The 22,142-nt window shown below is 35.8% G+C and overlaps 1 pseudogene across 6 annotated transcripts in view; it reads right to left on the reverse strand.

Moving 5' to 3' along the window:
• Positions 1 to 9,637, reverse strand: part of LOC149556748 (pentatricopeptide repeat-containing protein At3g26782, mitochondrial pseudogene) — a 28,928-nt pseudogene extending 19,291 nt beyond the window's left edge. Inside the window, exons 1-3 of one of the 6 annotated variants that reach the window (XR_016364773.1) lie at positions 6,491 to 9,637; positions 6,140 to 6,342; positions 5,291 to 5,440 (exon numbers count right to left, since the gene is read on the reverse strand). The product of XR_016364773.1 is annotated as a pentatricopeptide repeat-containing protein At3g26782, mitochondrial pseudogene, transcript variant X1 (transcript). The remainder of the gene's footprint in view (positions 1 to 5,290; positions 5,441 to 6,139; positions 6,343 to 6,490) is intronic. The other 5 variants (XR_016364777.1, XR_016364776.1, XR_016364774.1 and 2 more) reach the window with 5 other exon arrangements.
• Positions 9,638 to 22,142: the final 12,505 nt, after the last annotated feature.

A 22,142-nucleotide genomic window follows, 5' to 3' on the forward strand; every position in this document is an offset into this window, starting at 1 on the left:
AATTTTAAGTGTTTAAAGCATAAATCTTCTTGTAATTTCAACAGTTTAAGATACATAACCACGCATTTACTACAAGGATCGGGAATTAAATCTGTAATTTGGATTAAGTTAAAAAATTGTAAATCCTTGTTTACAGATCAAGTTTGGTATCAGAGCCTGTTTTTGCAGAGAAATTGCAGGTGGTGAATGTTAACCAAGTTGAAGTTGAAACAAGGAGAAGGTGAACTTGAAGAGTTCAATATAGAAATTGGTAAAAGAAGGACTTTTCCTTGATCAGAAATGGAATCTGAACAACATGTTCTTGAGTTTGATGCAAAAGCGTTCCAAAGATCTTTTGTGGAATTAAAGACTTTGGTCAACATTCTTCTCCAAGAGAGACATGAACGACAGTTGAGGAAAGCGAATAAAGCTAAGAAGAAGGAGGAAGCAAAATCCTCATCAGAAGATGCGAAAGGTAAAGGAGTAGGAGGTGGTAGTGACCCCCCTAAACCTCCATCCCCATCTTCATCATCTTCTTTGTCTTCTTCATCTTTTTTGTTTACTTATTCTTCAAAGAAACCTGACAAAGTTAATGTGCCTTTGTTAAAACTAGATGTTAAGTTTGATTTGCTTGTATATAGTGGTGAATTTGATGCAGAGAAATTGGATAATTGGCTTAAGCAGATTGAAGTGTATTGCAGGGTTCAGAAGATTTTGGATGATTCTTCCATAATCCAGCTAGCTACTCTCAGAATGGGAGGTACCGCATTAGTCTAGTGGGAGAGTAAAATCCAAGATGATCTTGCTACACATGGTAAAATCATTTCATCTTGGTATGAATTTACTTCTACTTTGAAGAAATAGTTTTATCTATTGGGTTATATGCAACAAGCCATTATGGATTGGCAAAATCTAAGGCAAGGTAAAGGACAGTCAGTACAAGAGTATACACAAGTGTTTAGGAAGAAGGCATTAACTCTTGGAATTCCTCTTTACACGCAAGATACTTTATTAAAGTATATAGGTGGAATGCATTCGTATTTGAAGCATACGATATTGATGTTTAGTCTTTCTAACTTTGATGAAGTATATATTCAAGCAACTCATATTGAAGCAGGTGGAGGAAACACAAGTTTCAATTCAAAGAAGGAATTTGTTCCTTCAGAAGGACACAAGAAGGGCTACTCACTATTTGAAAAGGAAATCCTTTATCAAAGTTAAATATTTGATAATGAAATAATATGTTTGAGGGGCATAGATTGAAATATATAAATAGAAGGTCTATTATATATGTCAAAGTATACATTTAATATATATTGTATTTGAAGGATCTATTTTTTATGTTAAATTATATTGAGTAAGATGGGTGGATAATACTATTGACAATTCATGGTTGAATATATAAGAACTATTGTGTTATCCTTGGAGTTGGATAGGGAGTGTGCGCAGGAGGAGTAAATCGGTCGCGTTGGGGTGCGAAAATCCCAATATGGATTAAAAGATTTGAGGGAGCCCCAAGCTGAGCATGTCCAAACTTAGAGCTGCAATAAATCTTCCATCCATGTTAAAATTAAACATGTTCCTAGTGGGTAGGGTGTGTGCACAAGGGGAGGAATAAATCGGTCGCGTTGGGGCGCAAAAATCCCAATATGAATTAAAAGATCTAAGGGAGCCCCAAGCTGAGCGTGTCCAAACTCAAAACCACAGTAAATCTTCCATCCACGTCAAAAATTAAGTATGTTCCTAGTGGGTAGGGAGTGTGCATAGGGGGAGGAGTAAATCGGTCGTGTTGGGGCATGAGAATCCCAATATGGATTAAAAATCTGAGGGAGCCCCAAGCTGAGCGTGTCCAAACTCAAAGCCACAGTAAATCTTCCATCCACTATGGAATGATATACCCTATTATAAGTTATAAAGTTTGGAGTAATTGGATGTGTGAGGCATATTGGGGAACCTTGTCCTAAGTGCGCATAAAGTTTGGAGTAATTGTGTTGGAGTTAAAGCCATTTTGGTGGCTGCTAGTAACATGTTCCTGATTTACTGATAGGTTTTGGAGATTGTATTCCTGAGCTTTGATTCGAGGGAGTTGGCATGTACGCTCTTAGGTTTGAATCATTAGATGGCACGTGGACCTATGCCTAAGGCCGCATTATGTTATGTTGTCATATGAGTTAGTTATGCATTGTAAACTTGGGGCTTGTCCTAAGTATGTATTTAATTTAGTCTATCGGGCCGACTTGTGGCTTGAGTGTTTATTTAATGTGAGTATTTATTTAATGTAACTTGCTACGATGACCTGTGGCTTGATTTAGTATAAGTAGAGGATCTTGTGATGTCTAGAGTCATTCAATGGGAGCATGGAGAAGATGGATTAGTTGAGAGGAGCGAACTTTAGCAGAGCTAATAGCTAAGGGTGAGCTTGGAAAAACAAGAAGATTGCTTGGTGGCTTGCAAGCACAAGTTTAGATTCTTCTTGAGGATTCTACTAGATTGTGGGTCTAGGATAGCTAGGAGTTGGATCTCATGAGGTCTTACAGAACTGCTATTGTAATTGCTGATTTATTTGGCCATAATCCGGAAGGCCTTACAACCGGGCATGTTGGATGTAAATCTTATGATTCTATTATGAGAATTGACATTGTTTTCAATCAAAATCTCTATGTTAACGTTATTTTCCACTGTGTGGTTATTTGCTAGGGACTGAGACATCTCTTTTGGGGATTCTCCTGCCTTGTACTACATTAGGGACGCTATCATGAGATTGATCAAGGGATGATTTCTTGGATCTTTCTGCCTATTTGAAATAATCAATACCCTAGTCTCAATCCATGAATCCTTTATGGGCTTCAATTGATCATCAATCCCCTTGACCTCTTTATCCAACAAGGTGGTTCACACTCTCTCATAACCGTGGCTCTTATACCCTCTTTGAGCTTCATTGACAATTTTCAACATCTTTTTCAATATTGAGAGCGAACAACACTAAAAGGTAGCCATTTGCAAACAAGCATCTTGCCACATCAATGTTAGCAATTTCCTAACTCTCATTTTGAAAAGCAGTATCCAATGGTCCTTTTCTTTTGTGTGTAAGGGGTGCTTCACTTTTAGTATCAAGGCTAGTTGAGGTGGTATAGAAGGGGTGATCTTCTATCACAACATTTGTAGAGGTGTTGCATTCCCTTTGCTTTTTTTTATTACTTTTACTGCCAATGGTTGTGTTGCATCATGCTCTACAATATATTTTAATACTAATGCATTTGCTATATGTGCAATTTTTTCTAGGGCATTTCATGACTCCTCTTTCAAGTATTCCACACAAATGGCCTACCACACAATAATATGAACTATTTCTTTCTACATCACAAGCCCAACATTCCCAATGGAATGCCACCTTCTGAAAGGAGTCTTAACAATATCAACATGTTTCTAGAAAGGAGAATCAGAAAGGGGTTATATTCTTTGTTCAGTATTTCCTATGGAAGAAGAGGTAGATGTCATTGTAGTTCCTTTTTCTGTGGCAAGAAATTGTATAAATATTCAATCTAAAAGTAAAAGAATGAAAAATTCAAAAGAAAATAACTAGATTCTATGGACAATGAAAGACAAATGAAAAATAAAATAATAACTTTAATAAAAACCAAAGCAAATGGAACAAAAACTTAACTTTTCCACTCATTGTAAGCTTGCAAAGGTGTAGGAACAAGGCACAAACACTTGAAGAAGATCCACAAATCAATCTTCCAACTCCTTGCACAACTAAACTCTTGCTCAACCACCTATTTCGTCTAGCTCAAGACAAAATAGCCTATTTGCACACTACAAATGGGAGGTAGAAGTCAACATAAACCTTTCAAATTCACTTTTTAGGGTTGTGGATGTCAAAAAATTATTAAATTTGCAACAAAAATAAAAAATTGCCACCATCCATAGGCCCCAGTTTGTGTGAGTTCCATGTCTGTTCGCTAGATTTGGAGGTGGTCCAACCAGTCTGTGGTCTGGTTCAAACCAAACCTGTGTGGCATGGACCTTGCCGAAACCCATAGACTGACTGGACCAGTACAACAGACCAGTTTGAACCATGGCTGGTCCGACGTCCAGTTTGGATGAACTTGACATCATAGGATTTAGCCTCTGGTGGAATTGCTTGAAAAAGAGACGAGGAAAGTTAGTTGCCTCGGAGTCATTCAAAGAAAAGTGAAGGCAAAAGGTATTTTGGTTGTCTCTTAGACGAGGTAGGTTACACCTATTGCCAACTACCTAGAAATCTATATGAGACCCTGATAATGTGGGTGCCACCACTTCAAAGTAAGGAAAAATTGCCTGATTTAAGAATTTTTTTTAACACGATTAGCAGATAGCCGTTTTTAGGTGGTGCTGATATTTTTGGTAGGTATATCAACATTTGTTGCCTAGCAGATAATAATCCCTTTCTAATTGCACTCATGATTATGAGATTGATGCAGATTTAGCAGTATATTCTGCAGCTCTAAGTAGACATGCCAACTTACTGAACAAGGAAGGAGAAAACAGACAAGAAAAATGAATGACCGTTTGAAGAAGTGAGGGGATGATTAGAGCATCTACTATGAATATTAACAGACTACAGGAACAATTAAACTGTTTGAATGGAGGTGGTCTGCAAATCTTTATCCAATCTAACTCGCTTCTGTACAAAAACAAAAATTCCAAGCATGGGTTACTTGGCTAACAACACTAATATTTATCTAAATCCACAATTAGATGAAAATTTCCAATCCATATTCATATAATATTATGAATCAGGTTTAAATAAATTATAAAGATATAAGTTGAATATTAACAGACTGCAGGAACAATTAAACTGTCTGAATGGAGGTGGTCTGCAAATCTTTGTCCAATCTAACTCACTACTGTACAAAAACAAAAATTCCAAGCCATGGGTTACTTGGCTAACAACACTAATAATTATCTAAATCCACAATTAGATGAAATTTTCCAATCCATATTCATATAATATTACGAATCAGGCTTAAATAAATTATAAAGATAGAAGTTAAAGCCCAGTGAGCTTGTTACTGCTCATCTCTCAAATGAATTGTAATGGGCACCCTGGAAATGCCCAAGAACTGAACCAACAGCTGATAAAGATTCTGATGTTTTTGCATTGATTTTAAAACCATCTAACATGAACAAGAAGGAATTTATGCAAACTGAAGATTGAACCACTGCTGAAATAATATTAGTTCTCAAACTTATAAAATTAAATACATAGCAAACTCACTAATTACTCCGGCATCATAAAATCAAATACATAACAAACTCTTCAACTCACTAATTACACCCAATCTGCCTGTAGCTGGAAATGCGTCCAAGCTGCCTGTTAATGAGTTGATAGCAATGAATTCCAATGGCCAAACCCCAAGGGAATGCCGTTTAGAATGTCACAAGAGAGGATAGATGTCCTCTCATGCCAAGACCAGATCTGTAATTCACACATCCAAGTTCTTATCAAATGCAATTTAGAATAATCGGATGCTAAACAATGAAGCTTCCACCTCTATTTATACTTTTCCTTCACCCTTCTAGAAGGAAATAAAATATTTAATTAATTGCATTCTCTAGAAGATTCCCCCTTTCCAATAATGCACTCTCTAGAAGATTCTCCCTTGGAATATAATAATTAATTGTGTTTCTAGAAAATTAAATTACTAGAGGCTTCCCCCTTTCCAATAATTAATGCACTTTCTAGAAGCTTCTCCCTTGCAATACAATAATTAATTGTGCTTCTAAAAAATTAAATTAATTAAATATAAAGTCATCTTTTAATTTTAATTTATTTAATGACTTTATAATAAATTAATTTAATCAATTTCTTATTTCTCCACTTAGCCTTTGGAGAACGTAAAGGCTAAGAACTCCACCGAGTTGCTAAAAAGATGGGGACATTACATGAATGATCTGAATTACCATAATTGAACACCAGAATTTAGCTGTTAATGCACAAAAGATCTGTTTAGATGCCCATAAACAATACAAATCCACCTCAATGAAATATATTATTTGCATATATGATTTCCTACATAAAATTCAGGCCTAAATAGTCTAGCTAACAAAGGAACAAGAGAAATGAACAAATCTAGACAAAAAATCCATATAAAAGAGCAACTGTAAGAGGACATACTGATCAATACATTCTCACCCCATTGTACCCAAGCAAACATTTGTTTGATCCCACTTTTAGTCCCTTCTCACACATTGTCTCATGGCTTAGCAGCTTTCCATATCGTACTATTACTTATTGTTTCTCTATTTGCTCTGCCTCCTTGTCCAAGTTGTCAGTTCATTTCACATGAACTTCCTGAAATACTGTTCAATGACATGATCCTGTAGCACTATAAAACCTTTAATAAAATAGTAAAAACCCATAATTTATTTCAGAAGTGATGCATATTATACAATATCATTTCATCAAGGCAAAAGTCTGATCTAGATATCGTAATACACAAACGAAACTTCAAAAACAGAGAACAACCTGATTCCTTTATGCTGTTGCTTATCTGACACCATGTGCTTCACCGGAAGGAAAATCCTGGGCTATAACTTGCTTCACTTATCATCACCAATAATCTCCACAGGAGCATAGCCCAAGTTTGTAATGATGGAAACGGTTTGCATCTCTCACAATAATTTCCCGTCCAGCAACTTTGGAGATAAATTTGATTGCAGTGTGGCAGTCATTACAAACTCTAAGGTTCTTGACAATTCTAATAGTTGTTCCAGGGAATGTGTTTAACAAACCGAATGCAATTGCCAATTTCTCACTGTGGTGACAAAGGAGTAATTCCTTTTCCTCCTCCTCCACATCATTTAATGCATACCCCATATCTGTATTATACCCTGCAGCTTTCATTTCCCAAGACAATTTCTCCAGCTTTGCATAGACCTCCTCTGTTTGCGGGTGTGATCTGTCTCCCACACAAAAAACATGTACCATTTTATGGACTTCAATCCAACTACAACCAGGGTTCTTTTTAATACCTCTATCTTTCATTAAATTCCTTACCTTTCGAAAGGAACCCCAGCTTCCCAATTCTGCATAAATGTTTGACAGAAGCACATAAGGCGCATCATTTTCAGCATCCAACTCAAACAAGAGTGTTGCCACAAATTCTCCTAGCTTGATATTCTTATGTGATCTACATGCACCAAGCAAACACTTCCATGCAACTGTATCATGTCTTATTGGCATTTTAATAATGAAGTTAAGGGCTTCCTCAAGGTAGCCAGCACGGCCCAGAAGGTCAATCACGCATACATAATGATCAATTGTAGGCACAATGCAATAAGAGTGACTCATCAAATTGAAGTATCTACAGCCTTCATTGATTATACCTGCATGACTGCATGCAAATAAGACACTAACAAAGCTTACATGGTTGGGACGGGATCCAGAAAGCTCCATTAGTTCAAAGAGTTTAAGGGCATCCTTGCCATAGCCATGCATTGCATATCCTGCAATCATTGCATTCCATGAGACTTTGCCTGGGTGATCCATTTTGCCAAACAATTCCCGTGCCTTTTGTATGCTCCCACATTTTGCATACATGCCTATAAGGGCATTCACAACCATATCTGCCAAAAATCCACTTTTGATTATTTTTTGATGTATCTCCATACCCTGTTCCAAAGTTCCAAGTTTGGCACAAGATGGCAGGATGCTGGTAAATGTTGAAGAGTCTGGAGTTAGACTTGCCAATTGCAATTTCTTATAGCTCTCCAAGGCTTTATCAGTAAGCCCATTTTGTGCAAATCCAGTAATAATTGCATTCCACGAGACCACATCTTGCTGAGACATCTTGTCAAACAAATTGCAGGCTTTTTGTATGCTTCCACATTTTGCATACATGCCTATCAAAGCATTTGAGACTACATCTGACAAAATACCACTTTCAATTATTTTTTGATGGATCTCCATACCGTAACCTAAGGCTTCCAGTTTGACACAAGTTGGGAGGATACTTGCATAAGTTGAAGAGTCTGACTTTACGCCTGCCAATTGCATTTGCTTAAAAGTCTCCAACGCTTTTTCCACAAGCCCATTTTGTGTATATCCAGCAATGATTGCAGTCCAAGAGACCACATTTTGTTGAGCCATTTCTTTGAAAAGCTTTAAAGCCTTGTCAAGAAAGTTATTTTGTGCATATCCTGCTGTCTTCACGTTGCTAAAGACTACATCTTCTTGTTGTTCCTCCCGAATACTCCCACATTTTGCGTACATATCTACCAGAGCAGTTACAACAATAACATCTGACAAATATCCCATTTCGATTACTTTTCTATGGATTTCCATACCGAGTTCCAAGTCTCCAAATTTAGCACAAGCTGGAAGGATGCTGGCAAAGGTTGATGAATTTGGCTTTATACCGGCTAATTGCATTTGTTTAAAAGTCTCGAAGGATTTTACATCAAGCCCATTTTGTGCGTATCCAGCAATGATTGCAGTCCATGAGATCACATTTCGTTGAGGCATTTCATCAAAAAGCGATAAAGCCTCATCCAAAATACCAAGTTGTAAATATCCAGCGATGATAGCATTCCATGAGACGACATCTCGTTTAAGCATTGAGTTAAACAAATCGCGGGCCTTCCGTATGCTTCCACATTTTGCATACATGTCTATAAGAGCAGTGGCAACTTTAAGATCGGACCAAAATCCAAATTCTATTATTTTTTGATGGCTTTCCATACCTTGTTTCACAGCTCCATTTTTGGCACACACTGGGAGGATGCTGAGAAAGGTTGATGAATTTGGCTTTACACCTGCCGATTGCATTTGATTAAAAATCTCCAGTGCATCTTCCACAAATCCATATCGTGCACATCCAGCAATAATTGCAGTCCATGAGACAATATTTTGTTGGGGCATTTCTTTGAGAAGTCTTAAAGCTTCGTCCAGAACACCATTTTGGGAATATCCCGCAATCATTGTATTCCAGGAGACCTCATTTTTGTGAGGCACTTTGTCAAACAATTCCCGTGCTTTCTGAATTTCCCCGCATTTTGCATGCATGTCTATCAGAGAATTCATCACAGTAATTTCCGACTGAAACCCGCATCTTACGGTTTTTCCATGAACCTGCAAACCATGTTTTATGGATAACACGCTGGCACATAATGGGAGAATTGTGGAGAAGGTGAACTGATTAGGTTGGACACCTGTATGTTGCATTTGTTGCAACAGTGTGAATGCCTGCACTGGAAGTTTATGCCTATGGTAAGCTGCAATTATCATATTCCATGAGCAAACGTCTGTTTCAGTCATTTGGTAGAAAATGCTACAAGCATCCAGCAAACTCCCGCACTTATCGTACATGTTGAGAAGAGTATTTTGTAGGAACGTACGTGTGGCAAATGTAAATCCGCCATCGTTATCATCGATGTGAGATTGGATCTGCTTAGCTTCTGAAGGTGAATTCTTCGCAATGCAGGTGTGCAATAGGTGCGTAATGGATTCTGTGGGAGGGCTGCTTGTGTTTGTAGTTAGCAGAATGTTTAGCGTCCTCAAATTGAGCTTGAGATTGGCCAGGGATGGCATTGTATTGCCATTCATTCTCAAGCAAAGTGGAACAGAATCATGATCTTTCTCTGTTTCTGGTTTCTTAAAGATACGTAGACTGTTCTTTATGTTCAAAGAGAAGTTAAAATAGCGTCATGTATCTTATAGATAAAATCTATAAAGAATATGTGGACAGAAATCTTAAGTATTATTTTTATATAAATTATTAGGAAAAATAAATTAGTTGGCATATGTTATTTAATAAGTAGGAGATAATTTCTACAGCAGTTCATATTGTCATATTGCTATCAGGATTTTAACTGTGTGATTTTGAGTCAAACTCATTGACCTATATTTTATGAGTAGTGATTCAACATGAATCCATCTCGCATGAGAATAAATGGAACACTTAGCACTCATTAGATCTAGGTGATGCTCACAGGGGTGAAGCACTGGGACTTTCCGGGAGGTTAAGGTCACCCATCCCAGTACTACTCCAGCCTGAGCGCACTTAACTACGGAGTTTCCTCCATGGTTAAACTCAAAGCTTGCAACCCCATTTGCAAAACCTTCACCAAGTGTTGTGTCTTATGAACCATTCATTAGAAAGCCCCTTAAACTCATCAATTGATAAGTAGGAGATAATTTCCACAACAGGTCATATTGTGATATTGCTATCAGGATTTAACTGTGTGATTTTGAGTCAAACTCATTGACCCATGTTTTATGAGTAGTGATTCAACATGAATCCATCTCTCATGAGAATAAATGGAACACTTAACACTCATTGGATCTAGGTGATGCTCACAGGGGTGAAGCACGCTCAGGCTGGAGTAGTATTGGGATGGGTGACCTCTCGGGAAGTCTCGGTGCTTCACCCCAGTGAGCATCACCTAGATCCAATGAGTGCTAAGTGTTCCATTTATTCTCATGAAAGATGAATTCATGTTGAATCACTACTCATAAAACATGGGTCAATGGGTTTGACTCAAAATCACACAGTTAAATCCTGATAGCAATATCACAATATGACCTGCTGTGGAAATTATCTCCTACTTATCAATTGATGAGCTTAAGGGGCTTTCTAATGAATGGTTCATAAGGCACAACACTTGGTGAAGGTTTTGCAAATGGGGTTGCAAGCTTTGAGTTTAACCATGGAGGAAACTCCATAGTTAAGTGCGCTCAGGCTGGAGTAGTACTAGGATGGGTGACCTCTCGGGAAGTCTTGGTGCTTCACCCTTGTGAGCATCACCTATATCGAATGAGTGCTAAGTGTTCCATTTATTCTCATGAGAGATGGATTTATGTTGAATCACTACTCATAAAACATGGGTCAATGATTTTGACTCAAAATCACATAGTTAAATCCTGATAGTAATATCACAATATGTTATTTATTCTATTGGTTTGGTATAATTTATTAATGGAAATATATTAATGGTTATATTATTTATTTTTTATACATTAAAGTAATATTTTAAAATTCAAAAAATATATATAAATTGAATGGGCATGGGTTTAAAGAAATTGTTGTATTTGAGTTTCTATGTATACAGATAGGTGAGGTGTATAGGAGTGGTTGTGATTAGTTTATACTTCTTAATATAATAAATTCTGATGGTGATTGGTCATTGTAATGGCTTAAATTTGCACACTTGTGTAAATTATCATTTAGCATTACCCTCACCATGGTTTAAGACTCAAAATCCATGTCATCTACTTGCACTCACTCATTGTGCCTTCTTAACATTTGCTTCAAAATCTTGGCCATGTGGTCTGTCAAGTACCAAATGTGTGTACATTGTAAAGACATTTGCACAGCACACGCTTATCTATGAATCTATAGATGTGCAGAGTGACATTGAGGTGTTACACATTGCCACCTATGGAATGTAACACCTGAATCCACTTCCCACTAATGCAGGGATTTGAATTTGGCCATTATAATCTCATTTTGGGCCTTCATTGGGTCTCTCTCAACAATAAGGGCATTCTTATCAACACATACAACTTTTTCACTTCATTTTTGGAGGCTTTCCATTGTGTTCTTAAGTTCTTTATTGCATTACCAATAATTGGCCTCATCATCTTTGTCACTAGACCTCCATCTCTTCAAGGGTAGTCTCTCCACTCCATATCATTTCTATTCTTGAAAGTATATGATTCTTTTAATCTCTTTTCTAGCATATCCACTATTGATTTATGTTATCAAATATGGTTATCTATCGTCATTTATGTCGTGTCTATCTGACTATTGTGGAGGTGGAAACACCAAAGTAAGGATCTGACTAAGGTTGGTCTCCAAACAAACAACCCCAATATTTCCCTTTATTTTTGTGTTTGTAGGTTCATGGAGGTGCAAGTATGAAATGTCAACTTTATTGACTCCCAATTATTCTTGTGAGATCATACCTTTCTTTCCTTGTGATTTTCATAGCATAAATCATACTTTGTTGTCATATGTAATCAACAACATAGCAATATATAGCATCTTCCCCCACTCAACCCTCTCACGAGGCTCAATGTGCTTTGACTTCTTTCTCTTTTTCATCAGGAGCTCAAAGCAAGTGCATACCACATAGGAAGCCTCCTCACCAACCTTGGGCCACATAACCTATAGAAGTGTCTTTTGTTCGTGCATCCACATCCACTATGGATAGAGGAAAGACATACATGCTTCCAAAGCTTAATGTGTAACTACCTTTTCCCATTCCCATTATTGCAAACATATTTTCCCCTATTATTTATGGAAAGGGAAAGAGGTCTCCTAAGACCGTGACATCTCCTTTGACACCTTCTCCATAGCCTTTGAGTGCATCCTTTATTCCTCCCACTTCTTGTAGGGAAAAAAGAGATGAAGATTGCCCATGATTGAACCTACATTGCCTACATTAGCTCCACCTCCTACTTCATTGACATGGTTATATCCTTTGTCGATGATGATATCGATGACCATCCCCATGTTAGAGTAATAAAATATTTTCTTATTAATTAAATCATATTGATTTAATTATTAAGTCATTATTACCTTTAGTTTACTTAAGCTAAACTTTGGACATATAATAATTAATTCTTTTATTAATTATTATCATGCAACCTAGGTTTTACATGTTAGGGTTTTGATCTTCATTTATAAGGATTGATCTCTTTGTAATTTATTCATTCAATGTTGATAATAACAATTTCTCTTTTTGCTCATCAAGAATGTTTCATCTATGGATCTAGGAATTCCGGCCTCTATAATTTTTGCTCCTCTCTTTCTATGGCAGGTGTTTGCATGTAGGTGATTCTTCAGAGCTGTGAGGTTGATCTTTCATCAACTTTAACATGGTATCAGAGCTCTAGATCTTCATGCCCCTATCCTATTTATGAGAAGTTTGGCTTGGCTTTCACATCTATGTTTTTTTCTTTTAGAGGGTTTCATTTATCATAATGGTTTTTTTTTGGATTTGGGGGTCACTAATTTTCAGGTCATTTTGAGCCCAAACGGACATCACCATTGAGCTCAAAATGCCCCAAAACCCCTATTTTTTATATAAAATTTGTCCAATTTTGAAACACATGGAATCTAAGACAAAAATATTGCTCCTGGATTGGGCACATTTCCTAAGGTGGTGATCTGATGATTTTTTGGCATGAAAATTGGGATTTTTGTCACACAAATCAAGGTTTTCTAGCACAAAATTTGATTTTTTTTTCATGAAAATCAAGATTTTTGGCACAAAAATTGAGGCACTTTAGTATGGAAATTAATGTGGTTTTGGACAAATCATAAGGTGATTTTTGGTACTTGTTGCCATGCTTCCCGAGGCATTTTGACATAGATCTTGAGGCAGTATTTTTTTGCCCTTCTAGTGCTTTTTTGACCTACCTATGGTTTTTTGGTTGTAACTTGCTCATTTGGACTCCGCTTTTTGCAAATAAGATATTGCCAAAAAGATGGTGCTAAGCCTGATCTAGTGGTGCTAGTTATTTTCATTTTTGGTGCTCTTTTAACAATTGTTTTGGCTATCAAAGCCAAGAGTTCTATTTTGCACTCAGGGAGACATATCTTAAGACATTCTATTTTCCAAATTCTACTCTAGGCACATCCCATTCCTTTTTTTGCTATTTTGCAGTCTAGTGGATATCTTGGTTGTTTTAGGTCCAAAGATCAATTTTGTTGCTTCAAATGTTTTTTCATGGGTTGTACTATCTTCTGTATTAGCCTTATGTCTCTTTTGATCTTTGTTGGCATCCTTTTGTAGTATTTCACAAACACATTGAGATAAAGTGCCACTCTATTACATTTCGAGATCTTTTACATCTTTGTATTTTTTTGTACTTGCACTACATTATAAAGTGCCTTGGGGGGTTTTCATGTTGGCCATATTTGTCATCTTCATTTGTCAAGTGAGTATTCCTTCCATGACATTAACCTCATGATGTGCCGATGACACGTGCCATTATAGGTGTTTATAATTCTTTTGCACTCTTGATGTTCCTGGTTCTTCTTTCTGTAGGAGATATTGCATTTAGTTCCAGTGTTCATGTCTTATCTCTTAGCATTATAGAGGGATTATGTTGGTTCTATTCCTTTCTTGGTTTGATGGAGTGAGCTATGTATTCAATATTTCATCCTATGTACTAGGCGATTATAGTGGTTGGATACCTATGCATTTTGGTGAGATGGATCATTTACCATATATACATTATTTCATTCCTATTTTTGGAGGCCATGAAGATACCTTCCATCTTTGATTGATCAGCTCTTCAAACTTAGTCTTCTCTACCTAGTCATAATCTATATAGTGGAGGTTCTTCAGATCAACAGTTTGACAATGTTTGTAGCTTCATGTTTCAACGGTGTTCTTCATGATCATCCTTTTGTTCCTATCTTCTGGAACATTCTTTCTACCTCTTTTTTGAGTAGGGTTTTTCCCATGTGGTTTTCTCTATTTCTTTTCTTTTTAGAGATTTGGTTGTGCTTGGGTACTTCATCAAGCCTTGTTATCAGGACCCAATTCTTCTTTTAGTAGTAGTTTCTAGGTTTTTGGTTGCTCCCTAAGTTTAGCTTAAGGGGAGGTGTTAGAGTAATAAAGTGTTTTCTTATTAATTTAATCATATTTATTTAATTATTAAGTCATAATTATCTCTAGTTTACTTAAGCTAAACTTTGGGCATATAATAATTAATTATTATCATGCAACCTAGGTTTTACATGTTAGGTTTTTGATCTCCTTTTATAAGGATTGATTTCTTTGTAATTTATTTATTCACTTTTGATAACAGCAATTTCTCTTTTTGTTCATCAAGAATGTCTCATCTATGGATCTGGGAATTCCAACCTCCATAGCTTTTGCTCCTCTCTTTTTGTGACAGGTGTTTGCATACAGGTGATTCTTGGGAGCTGTGGGGTTGATCTTTCATGAACTTCAACAACCCATGGAGCAAGAGTTAGGCTTCTCAAGTGAGTTCACATATACATTATAACCAACTTGCACATGAGCATAAACATCATTGACACTAGAGGGGTTTGGCACATGATTTCACCAAAAAAGCAAAGAGAATGTCTTCCAAACTTGTGTTTGTTACTAGTCCAACATCTACCTCTAGCTTTACTCTTGCTTTAGTTGTAACTCCTCCAATGGCTACCTTAGCCATGCTTCCCCTTATGTTGGGAATAACCATCAAGTCATGTGCCAAATGGGTCTAGGTCTTCATTTCCCCTTTGTGGGAGCCATATTTGATCACCACTTTATCAAATATCACACTATTCCCTAAGTCGCTAAATATGTTGCCCACCCAAGTTATATTTAGTTCAATCATTTCCACCCATCTTGTGTCTTATCCAACTCAAAACCACCATACCATATTTCTTGATGTCTTGAAGGTTGCTACAATTAATCAGATGTCTTCTTATCCATCTTTCAATAGAAATTTAAAACTAGGCCCTATATCAAACTTTAGCCATTGTAAACATGTTTTAACAAATCCTCTTTCTATTTTTTTCCTCATAATGGAGAAAGCTCCAACCTCTCCCAAGTTTGTCTACGCTCCTTTTGTAGAGGTCAATAAGGAATCTTCTTCATCTGCACCTTCTCATGGGTCCCCTTCAATCTATGAGGCTTACATTTTTGACTTATTAGAGGATATTCTAGTATGCATGATGATCTTCACACCATCCCCCTCACTCATCATAGTTTAGTTATTAGATGATAATGTTGAGATTGCATCATCCTTGGTTGTTTCTATTGTCAAGGCGAAGATAATCAATTAGGAATCTCCTAGAGATGTTATCCAACACAACTAGTATTGTTTTAGAAGTTGGCACACAACTTGAAATATATGTTTACAAGTCTAGACAGTATTTTGGTCACAAGAGATTTTTTGCAACCAGATTTTATTTCCATGATCAAAATTCATATATTATAAAGAAGTTAAAGAATGTGAAGATGAAGTTTATATTAATAATATGAAATTTAATCTTAGCTAAATTTTTACAATGATCAAATTCAAAATTTATCAATCAACTTTTAATAAATCGATGATTAAATAATTGTATGCTTCAATTCAAAAGTTGTGATCAAAACAATGAATGCCAATCTATCAACTATTTGAAAGAGAAAATTATTAACTAACTTTTAAACAATGTAATCAAATGTATGGAAATAAATAGAAGAAACACAACAAGCACCACACAAAGACACCAAGAATTTTACATGGAAAACCCAAGAAGGTAAAATCCACTATGAGGATCAATTCACTATATATATATATAGATTTTTTTTTGGCTCATTTACAAGGAAGTTCACTACTCCTTGAATGTCATTTTAGGCAAAGGAACACTATCATAGATAAAGATACATAATACTTGCAAACTGAAGATCAATTCTTTAAAGAAATATATAATAAAAATGCAATGAAATATGTAATTTAAATTTATGTCGAAGAATCATTTGACAAATGTTGATAGTATATTTCTCTCTATAGCCCAAACATCCTGTCATACCAATGTTGCACACTTTACAATCATTTGATCCAATACTAGTATATTTTTCATGTTATTGAATACTATATCAATACACACCTTCACAACTAATATATTTTTCTTATATATCATCTCCAACATCCTAAAATATTAGTTAGATTGACACTAGTAGGACCTAATAAATAGAACATCCAAAACAACATAAGTCAACCTAAAGTGCATTCAATTTTAACAAAGAATAAGTTGCGAACTAAGCAAGACCTAATCAAAACCCTAAATGTGTCATACTCTATCCTCTAATGCAAAATAAATAGGATAGGATCAATCATAATTGGAGTAACATACCTAGTTGGCCCAATTATTAACATCATTGTCATAATTTCTAACTAATTATCTTCGTACCACTAGAGAGAAACAAAACATCATGCATACCACCATAATAGGTATGTAGACAAACACACACAAAATAAAGGCATGTCCTCTTACTAAGATGAAATATGTGATAGTTAGTTCTAATTTATTTACATACTAAATTAAATATGTATCAAAATCTTTAGTAATTTTGGATTATATTTTAGTACTAAAAGAATTAGGAAATAGAAGAATTAATTAAGGAATATAAGAGTTACTCTTCAAAAGGAACAAAAGATGGAACATGACTACAACTATGGAAAGCATTTATGAATCAATGATAATAACTAAATATTATATTTTCATTCTATTAGCACCAAAGGTCTTAATATATTTAATATATAAGAACTATATCAATTATATTCTACAAAATCTCTTTTAATATTTGGCTTAAGTAGAGAAGGTAATAATGTTTTTTTATTAAAGAGACATGGTTGTTGGCAGGTCCATGAAACCTATTGCAATAATAAGATCCTTAGCACTACAACACAATATACAATGAACTTAGCAAAGAAGACAAACCTCCAAAGCCAAGTTCAATGGGTTTTTGAAATGAACCCAAAAACTAGAAAGTTTTCAAAAGGATCCCAAACCGTCAATTATTATCTAGAGGATGCTAAACCTTCCAAGCCTACCAAAGAAACAACACATTTGAAATAAATACTTAAAAAACCTTTTAAGCCTCCATTCCAAGCCTAACATAGAAGCACTTCCAAAAAGAATCTAGCCAATCACTGTAGCCCACCATGAATGAATGAAAAGAAGGAAAGTATTGCTAGGTAACTAAGAGTGGGGGGGGGGGGGGGGAGGTGGGGGAGTGAATCAAGTATGTCCATGTTATCTCCTAGTCCCTTCAAAAAAATTCATCACCATAAAAGCAACATAAATATCCACAATATAACTTTGTAGATCCAATCACTCAATAGACATATCCAACATAAAACTTAACTCATACATCAACTTCTTTCCAAATTGTTATCAAACTATTCCTTGAATTACCAAATGTCAGTAAATTTTTAGTTATTACCTAATGATAAATTAGTTATTAACAACTTGCAATAAATTATAAAAACTTGTAAAACAACTTGCAACATAAATAACATTCACACACTTTTGACACCAATATTTAACGTGGAAACCTTGTTAAGGAAAAAAAACACCTAGGATCGACAACCCAAAATTTTTACTCTTCTGAAGTGATCTTTGTTAGGAGATTGCATTATTAAAGGTTACACACACTTTGTTTAAGTGACCTTGTTAGATTATTTAACCAAAAGATCATCTATACCTTATCACTCGCCGTATAGGACTAAAAAGAGTTGCCTAATTTAAAGGATTTGCAAACACCACTAATTGATGTTACCATATAGGCTTTCATAGACTTGTTAGGTCCTCTGGGTGCTTCCAAGATTTTTTGCTACAATAGTTAATTATTAATAGTATAAACTGATTTTTTAAGAATAAAAACTACCTTTTCTTGTTTAGATCTCTATTCTTTCTCTTTCTTAATCTTTTACTCACTCGACTGATTTTGTCTTCCTTCTCTTGTTTGTGCTTGGATTACTTGGATCAACACTTCTTTCTTCTCCTTCAACAACTTCACTCTTCACAACATCCTTCAATCATATCTCTCTCAACTCCATCAACTCTCAAACAACATCAAAATTAAATCATCACCCACTTCAAACCAGTAGCTCAAAACTGTCTTGTTCTCCTCCTTAGGTATATTTATCACCTATTCCATATCCTTCCATCTTTTGTCACCTAATAAAAATCATTGATCTTAGGTTTACAATAGAATTCCTTCATACAATAAATTTAAACACACAGATTGTGGGTTTTAGTTATTAATTTGTCTTTTGACTATGATATCGACTTGGGTGATTACCTGCATAGGGTCTTTCTAAGAGATCAATTTATTGACATTGGAGAGAAGAATATGGTAGAGAAATGGAAGATAATTGAACCAACTAGCTACAAGGAGTGGAAGAAGAAAAAGGAGGTATGGGAAATCCTAAAGTGTGGGAATTTCACCAATTTTATAGAAATGATCAAAGAGAATAACCCTATTATCACTCAACAATTCATCAAGACTTGGAGGTATGGTTCTATCCTTTTGGAAACCAAATAATGGAGGTGTCGAAAGAGATTATTGCGGAAGCCATGAAGCTGGATATGGAGGGCATCAATTTCTATTGTGATAGGAAGCTTTCGGACAGGGTGATTGATGAATTTGTGGATTTTGTTAAAGAATGTAATTGACTGGTGAAAATCAGTAACTCTTACTTTAACCCTACCTCTATCTCATAGCCTTGGAGATTTGTGTTGTTTGTGATCACAAAATACCTTACTTTGGATGGTTATTTCATGAAGCTTTATGGTTATCATTTTATGTTAGCTAACCATTTCAGGCATGGTATAAGGATCAATTTTCCCTTCTATCTTTGACAATCGTTGGGTAATTCCATTTGGACAATTCAAAATGACCCAGATGGTGAACGTGTGTGTCATGAGGGTTTAATGGTACTCATAATGAATTTATTGAAATAAAAAAGGTAGACAAACCCAGGCATAGTTTGAAGGTAGTTGAGTATGATACAGAGGGCAATGTCTTGGAGAAAGGCTATGATATGGACACTAAGGATGAAGTGGAGGGAAGGAATATGAGTATTAAAGGGGGTATTCGGTGCAACTCTTAGAAGAAGAATAAGAAAGCTAAGGGGAGTGATCGTGACTGAGATAGTGACTTAAATGAGGGACTGAGGAGAGGCTCTTAGAAGAAAGGAAGTGGAGGAAAGGTTTCGAGTAATAGGGGCCATAACAAGGATAGGGTTTCGGTTCTCTTAGATGATGAATTTCTTATTCACAGAATGGAAAGGAAAAGAAAAACAATGATGGCTCAGGAGGAGGGGGTTGAGAATTTTTTCAAGAATATGGCTTTGGACAAAGAGGATTATGGTGGGCAGGAACAACCCCCTGATCATAACAAGGACGAGGGGGAGATGGGTTTTATAAAAGGGATTATGGGTAATCTTGGGACCATTCTAAAGGAATTTGGGAACCTAAAACAACAAATACAGATTATTTTTAAGGAATTTGAGCAGCTTAGCAAGATGGCCAGAGGGGAACGCACTTCAGGTCAACATATTGACTGGCTTTCTAAAGTAATAGGTAATGTTGAAGAGGAAAAAATCTAATGAAAAAGGTCCAAATGGTTGAAGCCAAAAATAGGGTTTTGGAGAAGGCTAATAGTGATACTTAGAAGAGGATGGACAACCTAGAGACCAGAATGGGTAATATTGAAAAGATGATTAAGAAGATGGCTGATCATAAGAGCAACATTTTAAATACAGTGGCAGATCATTTTAGCAGTCTTCTAAAAAAGTTTGAGCAGGATAAAGGGCATGATTCCCCTGCTGTGATTGAGAACTAGGGACCAAGTAAGCGCACATAGGCTCATTCCAAGAAGGGCAAGTATGGGAACAGATGGAGGAAATGAAGGCTACTGCAAAGAACATGCACATTCTAGCAGATCAAGCTACTGACCTACTGAAGATTATGTAGTTGTTTGGGTGCTATTTTTTGTTGTTTTTTCAACTTTGCTTATGGTTGGCCTCTTTATTATATGTTTGTCTCTGTTCTCTATGAGGCTTGTTATTTTGTAAACTTTTTTATTTAGACTTTATGTGTTTCATTTAAGACTTCTATGTTGCTAGTTCTTATGTTTTACTTTTAAGACTTCTTGATACTTTGTTAAAGGTTTTGGGTCCTTTAAAACTTGTTTTTACCTAATCAAAACACATAGAAGATACAACTTTACATAGAAATTTGTGTCAATCCTTATCCTTCTTCAATTTCCTTCATCATATCCTTCTTGGTTTTGCTCCATTGTAGATCTTGCAACAAAATTTGATTCTTGCTTTATACCTTCTTGAACTTTCCAAATTTCCATCAAAAGTCGGCCTTAGATTCTAATTTCTCAAACTTGTTCATCTGGTTGTCACTTGGTAAATATTATATTTACTCAGGAAACATATAACTTAGGTAATACTAACTTGCTCAGGCAACAATGTGTTCTTCCTCCTTTTTACCAATCACTCGGGCAATACTGCAGTCACTTGGCAAATACAATCTCCCTTCATTAACCTTGTGGCTCGATTAAGCTTGTGATCTTCAATACATTACAATAACATATGATTGTAAAAAAATCAAACCAATTATATTACATAATCATTATCCATCTCATTTAAATACCCATTGAATCCCTTACATATCATCTCAGACTTCAACATACTTTCTTCAAATCCTCTTCATCAAGCAAATGACATGGTACTTTCTTAAGTTAGCATAATGTCTAGCCAATTAATACTTTGACTTTAATGAAAATATATCAACTAATATGACTCTTTTACATACATTCATAGCATCATCACCTAAAATAATCCCTCTATCAATTAAAATATTAGTTGGGGCTAACAAGTACAACAAAACCCTCACCACATGCCCTCCATGGAGAGAAACTCACTTATCCACCCAACAAGTTCCCACAAACCAGGAGTTTGAACAAATACTTGTCCAATAGTCTTATCCCAAGTAAGGTAGTAGAAGCCATCCATAATCCAATAGTAACATTTAGAACTTCACTTGACATCCACAACTCAAACATGATTATCACTGAACCCCAAAACCCATTCTCATCTTTTAAGGCCCCTTCCCTTATCCACAACCTACAATGGAAAGAATGAAAAGTCCTCAAAACATAGCAAGGAGTCATGAATCCTTTCAAAAAATTCAAACTAAGGACAAAGATTAGAGAGTTCCACCCATTTTCTAGAAATTCTCAACTTGATTCAAGGATCACCATAACCTTAATGATATAGCCAGAGATAATAAACAAAGGGAAAATATACAACCAATACTAAAAACAAAACCAAGAAGTGTAAGAAGACACCTCTATGACCAATAAACCAGATGCTTCTTCAACAAGTTATGGAGCTAAATAGGGAAAAAAAGAGGTCACAACCTTAACTTCATTCAAAATAGCCCCACACTCACAACTTGTAAAGAGTGGGAACAAACCAAGGAAGAGACATGGCACAAACATAATTGCTTATCTTCAATTACATCACCAAACATTTGCAACCCACCCATATTTCATTTTGGGCCAAGACCAAACCAAATAACAAAAGGTATTGTCGTCTCAATAAACCCTCCCATGCCACTATAACGATACGCAATGATAAT

The sequence above is a fragment of the Cupressus sempervirens genome, chromosome 5, assembly GCF_028749045.1.
Source record: "Cupressus sempervirens isolate cs-2001-9-10 chromosome 5, ASM2874904v1, whole genome shotgun sequence".
NCBI lineage: Eukaryota > Viridiplantae > Streptophyta > Pinopsida > Cupressales > Cupressaceae > Cupressus > Cupressus sempervirens.